Genomic DNA, 9,957 nt, shown 5'->3' on the forward strand with positions numbered 1-9,957 from the left:
CATGATTTTGTGCATAATTCAACAAGTAGTCAGTACAAGCATATGAGTTGAAGTTTATCTGTTCCTTCTAGAAATATAAGCGATATTTGGGCCCCTCGATGATTTGGTTTTGACTTATGTACCGGGCCTGGTCAGAACCTAATTGATGTGTTCAATTTAGTTCTATGTCGAAACAAATCGGAGATCGAGAAAAAAATGTTGGACAATAAGTAATACCATGTTCCATGTGTTTGTCCGGCTGATATCTTGAGAGCAGATGATTATATGATCACTTATCTTAAATGGCGTATCATTATCATCTCAGTTCCGAGATACTTTGAAAGAGCTACAATTGCTAGTCAGATCCTGAAGTCATATCTGCAAATATAGTTATTAGACTTATGCAACTGGGAGACAGCTAGATATAGTGTCTAAGTTCATAACTATATTTGGTATGTACTTGACCCGACCCGGCATGGTCCATTTGGGTTGCATGGCATTGCAATACTTGGATAGGCAAAATGATAGAAAGGACACTTATGGTTATTAATATATTATAAGTTCTAATATATTATTAATAGTATTATTTAATTAGTGTTGATCTAGAATTAATTTAGAATTAATTTGGTGATCAACATGAGACTAATTAAATATATAGGGTTGATTATGTCAATCATCTATTCTTTTATAGTGGGATAATGATACATGGTTTATGAAGTTGGGATATAACCCATTAGGAGCTCCATGGATAGTCCATAGGGGTTAGAAACCCATGGATCATTAGAAATGAAGAGTCATGACAACTAAGGGGATACATGTGTAAACCCTAATTGTGACAACACTATAAAAGGAACCCTATGGCTAGCAAAATTGGACACTAGTTGATTCTAAGAGGGCATAACCAATTTTGAGTGTTAGTAACATTCTCTTAAGTTATTCCAAGTCTTGTGGTGTTGTGTGAAGCATTTGAGGCACAACATTTGGGGTGCTAGGCTCACAAAGTCATCAAGAAATCCAAGCAACAACTAAAGGTATGTAATTCTATCTAGAATTTTGTTATTCATGTACCTAGGATTGCATGCTAGTTATGATAAAGCTTTGGAAATCATTTTTCATGTATAATAGAGAAAACATAGTTCCAAAGCTTCTAGGGTAGTATGTGCACCTTAAAGATGTTAGGATGCTCAAAACCCATCAATAGCGAGTGGAGTACCGAGTGACTTTTGTTCCAGTGGCAACCTATCAGTTAATTGTCGTCGGAGTAGGACTGTCTAAGGGTGTATCTGTGTTGAGAAAAGTGCCTTTCCTTCAAGAAATTACATCGAGAATGGTGGTGCATAAACTGGGTGGGTGTAAGCACCTATATATGTTGAGTTGCGGAGCAGGAGTTGGTGAACTTAGTGTAGTGATGTCTTAATGATGAGATTATGGGGTGATGAGAGAGTAAGTGGATCCGAGTGGGAGTAATCACTTGGGATTATCAGGAAAGCCATGGAGTGAGCCCATGGTGAGTTAGTGAGCGAGAGAGTGTTGTAAGACTATAGGGAGCCGTAGCATCCATGAGTCAGTGGGAGAGAGTATCGTGTTACTGCGGGGAGCCGTAGTATACGCTAGTCAGCAAGAGAGTGTCACGATACTGCGGGGAGCCGTAGTTTCCCTAGATAGCATGAGAGTGTTGTGATACTGCAGGGAGATGTAGTACTCACTAGTCAGCGAGAGAGTGTCGTGGTACTATGGGGAGCCATAGTATTTACTGGTTAGCGAGAAAGTGTTGCGATACTGTGGGGAGCCATAGCATTCACGAGTTAGTGAGAGGGTGTCATAAGTCTACAGGGAGTCGTAGCATTCACGAGTCAATAAAGGAGCATCTTAAGACTATGGGGGGAATCGTAGCTCTCAGTAGTCGATAAGAGTGAATATTGTTCTTCGGGGAGATGTAGTATTCACTGGTCAGAGTATGACACAAAGGAGTTCTTAGGCTTAGGTAGCCTTATCACTTGAGTCTTTGGGAACCTGATTGTCAGACTAGGGGTGAGACTGGGGTCTCCATGACAGTCGGGGATTTTTATATCCCGTGTTGAGGAAGGGTTATTGTAATCAGAAGGAATTGGAGAGACGGTGTGTGCATAAATTCACGAATCGCGGGTATGGCTTGAGTATCAGATTGGAAATGAGTGGTTCCAATTCTGCTGTTGAATCAGACTCTCGAGTTGAGTTTGGGAAAATTCATGTATTGAGTAGGCGAGATGAGGTTTCAGATTCGTAGATGGGCTTCGTTTTGAGGGGTATTGATCTCCATCTGATGTCTTAGACTGGAGTGGGTCAGTTTCGTTGGTATGGGAAGAACCATGAGATACATGGAACCAGTAGGTGGTAGACGACAGAGGTCGAAGGTGAGACGAATTTAGATGGTGTTTTAGTATTCGCTTGGGGTAAAGAGAACTTTGTGACTTATGTGTCACAATGGGCTGAGATAGTTATTGTGAGAAGGAAGTCGGTAATTCGTTTTATTGGGTATGCAGTGGGTAACCTTTAGAGGTTCAACTACTGGGTTGGGAGTTGACCTGGTGCTCAGTGTTGGAAGGGACTTTTGAGAGGAATGGGGCTTATGATTAAGGGTGTCAAAGGATCGTTCCAAGCTGGCTTGACCGCTTTCTTGCATCTCAGGACAGAGTTTGAGGATCTTTCCTTCAGAAGAGTTCTGATAGCTGTACAGGCGGTGAGTCCTTAGTGGGATATGACCTTTCCGTTCCTTTTGAGTTTCAACCGGGATCGATTAGGGAATCAGAATTGGTAAAGTTTTCTTAGAGTCTGTTATTCGATAAGCAATAACATGATGATATTTTGCGAGGGTGGTCTGGTAGGGAGACAAACCACTAGAGTTTTCAAGTTCTGGAAAGACAGATCGAGTACCGTAGCGACAAAAGGGTCCATCCTTTTTTGGGGTCGTGAGTTCCTGTTGGGTTCAGGTATCTTTGGAAGAGATTGTTGTATGATATGAGGTCCTTTTGGTGGTGCTTCTCGGATTATTGGGTTCGATCTATGTGTTGGTAAGGAGCGATTTCGAGGGTGAAATCTAATTCAAGTAAGGGAGAATTGTAACATCCTGTTTCAGATCGTCCGTGATTAGGTATCGAGGGCTGCAACCTAGGCATGAGGATGCCTCGGGCATGCGACGAGTTGCTAGAAGCCTAGGGTTTCTCGTCACCTTTCCGTGGATATGACGTTCATTGGAAACGGAGATATATCAAGGAAACTATGGAAATTAGAAGCTTTGGCACGATAATTCCCTTATTTGAGAAAGGTGACAGTTGAGTACGTTAGGCGTACGTGTGTACGCTTAGCGTACTTATGTGCGTGACTATTAAGCAGAGCCACCAAGTACACTGGGCGTACTAGGAACATAATGAAAACCCTAAATAAGGGGGTGTCCCTATATAAAGAATAAGATGGCCTCATTCCTAAACACCATCCTCAGACAATAAACCCTCTCAAACCCTAAGTACTCGTCCATTGAGCTTGTGTGACCATTTGTGAGCTATTGAGTGATTTGTGGTTCTTTGGAGTGAAGAAGGAGCCTTGAAGAAGAAGGAGTGAGATTCCAGGCTTTGGATCTGAGCTTATCTGAGTTGGAAGCTTCATGTTGAGGTATAAAGCTCAAACCTTTCTCACTCTTTTGATTTGTGCATCATTTTAGTGTATTTTAGGTTTTTAGTCCCAGCGTTGGAGACTTTATGAGATATTGAGATCCAAAGGTTATTATCAGCTTCTTTGAGTGTCTTTAGTGGTGTGGAGTTATAAAAATCGAGACTTGGATGTTTATATCAACCTATGCATGAGATATGTGCATTTTGAGATCAGAAAATACGAGTTTCGGGTGTTTGTGACTTTACCAGCCATAAAAGGCTTAAAGTCATAGACTTTATGGAGTAATAGCTTCTAGGGAGTCCAGATCTTTCATATGAGCTAAGGTCTTAACGGGTTAAGACCAAGAAAGTGAGAAAAAATATAATTGATGTACGCCGAGCGTAATCCAAGTACACCCCGCGTACTGGGTTGGTGTCCCCGATCAGATTTCGTGCATGCTTGTGTACGTTGAGCGTACCAAGGGAGGTACTCCCCACGTAACCTCACTGTGGGCTTTTTGGGCTAAATATTATAATGGGCCTTAAGGGTTGGGCCTAGATCTTTGGGTTGGTGTACTAGAGATTTTGAGCAGAGAAATATTATATATATATATATATATATATATATATATATATATATATATATATATGCCCTAGGCCCTTGTGTTGGGCTTGTCACTTGGACTTGAGAGTTGGGCCACGGGGGAGCCCATTTATTATTAGGTCTTGGTGGGCCCGATGATTTTTCTTTAGACCTAATGAGTGAGAGCTTGGATTTAGATCCTAATTGGGTTAATTGTGCGTTTGGCTCAAAGATAGAGGTCGGTGTGTAGCAACAGCGTTTTTAGGAGATGTTCATCATCTGAGGTGAGTCTTCTCACTATACTTACCATGAGTGGTATGTTTGTGTGACCGTGATGTCTTATGTGCTTAACTGTGTATTGTGATATTCTGCATTATGTCTTTGTGATTTATTCTGAGTATTATTATTTTGAGCTTATTGACTTAGGACCGGAGGTCCACCTGAGTTGTGGGACCGGAGGGTCTCCACTGAGACACGTTGACAGGAGGGTTGTATTGAGTTAGCCTCGAGTGGCTAATGTGATGTGTGTGGTATTTTGGGGAACTCACTAAGCTTCGTGCTTACCGTGTTATGTGATATGTGTTTCAAGGTCTTCTTAGGATCGTGAGAAGGCGCCGACTTGATTGTACACACCAGAGAAAGAGTTATGTTTTGAGGATCCTAGATTATTAATCAAACAATTATGGAGTTGCGTTTTGTAAATTAAATAAATGAGATTTTTGTGAAATGTGTTATGAGAATTATATGTTTTTAAAAATGATATATTTGTTTGAAAATTTACGGTGTTACATCCTCATAACGAATAGCCATTCTGATGTTACGAATCCAGTCATTGAAGTTCGAGCCATCGGAAATGACCCTCCCATATAGGTTCATGAGGGAGAAAGAGCCTGAAGGGATTGGGTTGGAAGCATTATTTAGGATAGACATCTGAAAAGAAGAAGAACAAAGTTTAGATTAGATGAGAATCCTTAATATTACACCCAATATGAAATATTAAGTCTATGACCCAACACAATATTCTACAATTGCGAAGAGGGATGCCGTAATCCAATTGTAAAATATTTGAAGGTAGGTAAATGACGATTTACCCATTTCCACCATGAAAAACAAAATAGATTATTAAGTTTTAATTGGTTTGAAATTCCTAGATCTTTAAGATTCATTGAACTTTTCAATGGCATGTTTAAATCTCGATTGTGCCCTTCAAGTTTGTGCCTGGGATGCCGAGGATCACAAATAATGTGTGAATAACCATTCAAATTAACTTGGTACACCCAATGTTACAAATCATCTAATCAATGTGACGGTTAACCACACATGCTCCATTAATCTATGATTAACACCAAGCTACCCTTTGCCACAAATTTTTTAGTCCCAGATTAGTGTGTCGATTAACCACACACACTCCACTAATGACTTAACAAGGTTCAAAGTGCAATTTCATGGATCAACACCATTTTCACATTTTCCTAAAGTAACTAAGACTGAGAATTTAATAAAAGTTTAGTTGTTTTATATTTATCATTATACTTTTAATGATGGAGAATTAGTGTCCTATCCTACCCATTCGGCTAACGACCCTCCGCCAGTCAAGGAAGCGGTGGGTGAGAGTGGACACCCATTAAACCACCATTTTATAGGCAGTAACCTTATACCCCCTTATAGATCGACTTTGTGAATGAGGCATACTAACGGTAAGACTGACTAGTCTTATACATATATATATATATATATATATATATATATATATATATATATATATATATATATATATACATATATATATACATATATATATACATATATATATATATATGTATAAGAGTTGAATTTTAACTTTTAATCTCGGGTTTGGAATGAAAGTTTCATTAATATGACTTTACAAATTCCAAAACTTGAGGGCAAGTTTTGAAACTTGTCAAAACTCTTCACATTCATAACTTATGAGTTTAATATGATTTTAATGTATGATACCTTTCATTTTCCATAACTTGAGGACAAGTTATGGTGGTCATTAAAATGCATTTAGATCATTATTCTAACAACTAAAATTATCACATACTCTATGATTTAACTAAACTCATAATCAAGATAATTTCTTGTAACATCCCAAAAATAGGAGCCAAAAATTTCATTTTTAAAACATACAATTTCCAAAACATTAGAAATAAAACATTCACGATCATGTCATTTCATTAAAGATGTTGCATGTCTGGAAACCATTTCATAAAACATAATACTATCAGAGTACAAAACCCCAGGAGGATCCCAAAGTGCGGAATACGAAGCGTGTGTGTGATGTACCGCTACCGTGTCGGTTCCTTCCCCTTCGAAGAAGAGGTACCTGAAACCAAAACTAAAAACTGTAAGCATAAAGCTTAGTGACTTCCCCCATCTTACCACATACTATACAATCACATATCATACATACTGCCGGGCACATATGGGGTGCCTGACCTACCCGGTACGACCATTCTGGGGTGCCGACCTACCTGTGTCAAGCCATTATGGGGTGCTGACTACCCATGTCAAGCCATTCTGGGGTGCTGACTACCCATCGGTCCTAACAACCGATCCTCGGGGACTATTTCACCCCTACTGCTACTATCACATATATCATAACATAACATATTATCATACATATCTAGGGCGTTCGAACTACCCTTCGGTCCTAACGACTGGGCTTGGGGACTATTCCCCTCCTACTACCACTATCACATATAACATATCATGCAAGCATATAAACATATCATCCCGTACTGTCAGACCTATCTGGGGTGTCTGACCTACCCTTCGGTCCTAACGACCGAACTCCACTACTATCACATATTTGTATCATACCAGCATATAACATATCAGGTAGTAGCAAACCTAGATGATATCACAAAGACAATCATCTAACATACAACTCCTACTGGTGGGCCGAAATTGTGGCCGTAGACGCACCGCTACTGGAAGGTAACTTACCTCAAAGTAGTTGCTCATCTGTGTGGGAATTGACTGTCTTCTGCTGCTGCTGCTATCCCAGAAGTCCTCCGGCTAAAAAAATCCCCCACAAAACACCCAGTCAAATACTGCTAACCGACCTTAGGGTAAAATGACCATTTACCCCTGACCAAATCAAGAGTCAAAGTCAAAGGCAACTTCCAGTTGACCCAACTCGCCGAGTTGGCCTGCCAACTCGCCAAGTCCCTATCCCTTTGTCTGACCAATGTCCCGTCTCTACTCGTCGAGTTTTCCTTCTAAACTGATGACCAAACTTCCTTCATCCTACTCACCGAGTTGTATGAACAACTCGTCAAGTTCGTCTTCATCCAAAGAACACTCTATGCTGAGACTCGCCGAGTTGTATGAACAACTCGCCGAGTCTGTTCCTGAGGCAAGAAGATTGCCTTGAACTCGCCGAGTCATGGCATTGACTCGCCGAGTTGCTACATGAATGAGTCTAGCTTCCAACCCACTAAGTCACACCCTATGACTCACTACCCCAACCTGCAACACGAAAAAGGGGGAAAACTCGGGGGCTCGCGACTCGACTCGCCGAGTTAGATGAACGACTCGCCGAGTCTGCCACATGCAAATACTATACACGCGATTCTGCTTGAATCCAGCTCATACCATACATAGATCTGGGTTTCTAGGGCCTGGTTAACACGTAAAGTTTCCAACTTTATGTGTAAATTAACACCAATCAAGGTTTTAGGGCTCAAAATGCACTAAAAGAGTAGATCTAGGGCTTTCATGCAATATGGCTCCATAAAGGCAGTAGATCCAAGCTCCTGGAGCTCAATCATGCCTAGATCTAGAGGCTAAACAACTTATTACGAACCCTAATACATAAACAAGCTTGGGGAAAGGCTCAAGAAGGATTTTCATGGACCTACAAGGGAAAATAAGCATGAAAATAGAGGGAAACTGAGTTATACCTCAAGGAAATCACTGAGATAACACAAATATGCCTGGCCTCCTTCTTCTCTTCTTGATCTACTCTCCTTCCCTCTCCAAAACATCAAGAAAGCACACCAAAATGCTTCAATCTCACAAGGAACAAGGCTTGAACGAAGTATAGAGCTCTAAGGGTGAAGGGGGCGAGCTTGGGGGCGGATTAGAGGGTTTAAATAGGGTGCAAGCCCTGGAAATTTAGGGTTTCATCAGACAGCGGGGACTCGCTAAGTCCAGAATGTGGACTCACCGAGTCGCCAACTTAAATGTGCTCCCAAACCCATCTCTACTCGGCAAGTCGGGCCTACAACTCGTCGAGTCTAAGGCCAAATTGCAAAATACTTAGATAAGTTTTTACGTACTAGGAACCAGGTGCTACATTTCTAGTAAACAATTTGAAAGCAATTTTGTTTATCATATAAAAACAATAATTATTTTAAAACTTTGACAATTATTTTGTGGTTGGATGAATACAAGCACTACCATATCATAAAAAACATTTCCAATGATCCAAAACAGTTTGTGGTAGTGTTCCCAATCCAAACCAGGCCAAGAAACTCAAAATCCTGCACACAGAGGATGAACTGGACTCGGCGAGTTGCTCTGTTACTGAGTGGACTCGTCGATTCTGTTCATGGACTCGGCGAGTTCACCAATCAGAGGCCAAATTTTTGACTTTTTCAGCTTTGAAAAACTAGTAAACATCAAATATAATAGAAAACAATCATAGGCTCTGATACCACTGTTGGGTTTTGAGCACTATAACACTCCTATGGTGCATATGCAACCCTAAATGCTTTGGATCTATGTTCTCTCTAATTATACATGAATTTTGTTTTTCCAAAGCATTCACCCTAGCTAGCATACAATTGAAGCTATATAAGAAAAACTTAGTATAGATGCTTACCTCTTGAGTAGAGTAGAGTTCTTGACCTTTGAAAGCTTGAGCACCCCAAGTGTGATGCCTCTAATTGTTCACAAACACCAACATGCAAGATGAGGTTTTAAGAGAATAAGTTACTTATCTTAATAGATGTGGCAACTGATTTTCGTCCATGAGGGGTTCTATTTATAGTGTTACACATGCTAGGGTTACACTTTGTAAACCCTAATAACCCATGACTTTCCACATTCTCATGCTCCATGGATTTAACCTCCATGGACTATCTCATTGGATTAGCCCGCCTAAATAATCATGGATCATTGGCCCACACTACAAGAATCATTGATTTACATAATCAATCCCCATATATTTAATTAGCCTCTTTTGACCATAAAATTAATTCTTGATCAATACTAATTAGATATTAGTATATTATACTTGTAATATATTAATAAACCATAAATAACCTTATTCTCAAAAAGTTCATCCTATCAAATTGCACTGGTGAAGGCAACCCAAAAGGACCATGCTATAATCCGGTCAAGTACATCCTAATTATAGTTATGAGCTTAAACACCAAATCCAACATGAAATAGCCTCATGAAAATTTCTGAAAAACATGCAAAATGCATGAGTTTAAGCCTATATGCAATTCACTTTTATGAAATAAAGCTATAGAATGGGTGCATGAAATACACCTAACAATAGAATATATATTACAATATATCACATTGATACAAATATGTCTGCGATTTTAAAAATCCAAAAAACAAATGTCATATGGTCTTCTTTCTCACTTGGATTTTCATAATGGTTACCGATGTAGATAACGACTAATTAGTTTTTTAAAAAGTCAATAAGTTAAAAAAAATGTTTGGTAATATGAAAACATATATAAGTTAAGAAAAACACTTTTTAACTAAAAACAACTTATTAACTTA

This window comes from Lactuca serriola, chromosome 2 (genome assembly GCF_051521515.1).
Source record: "Lactuca serriola cultivar US96UC23 chromosome 2, Lser_US96UC23_V15, whole genome shotgun sequence".
Classification (NCBI taxonomy): Eukaryota; Viridiplantae; Streptophyta; class Magnoliopsida; order Asterales; family Asteraceae; genus Lactuca; species Lactuca serriola.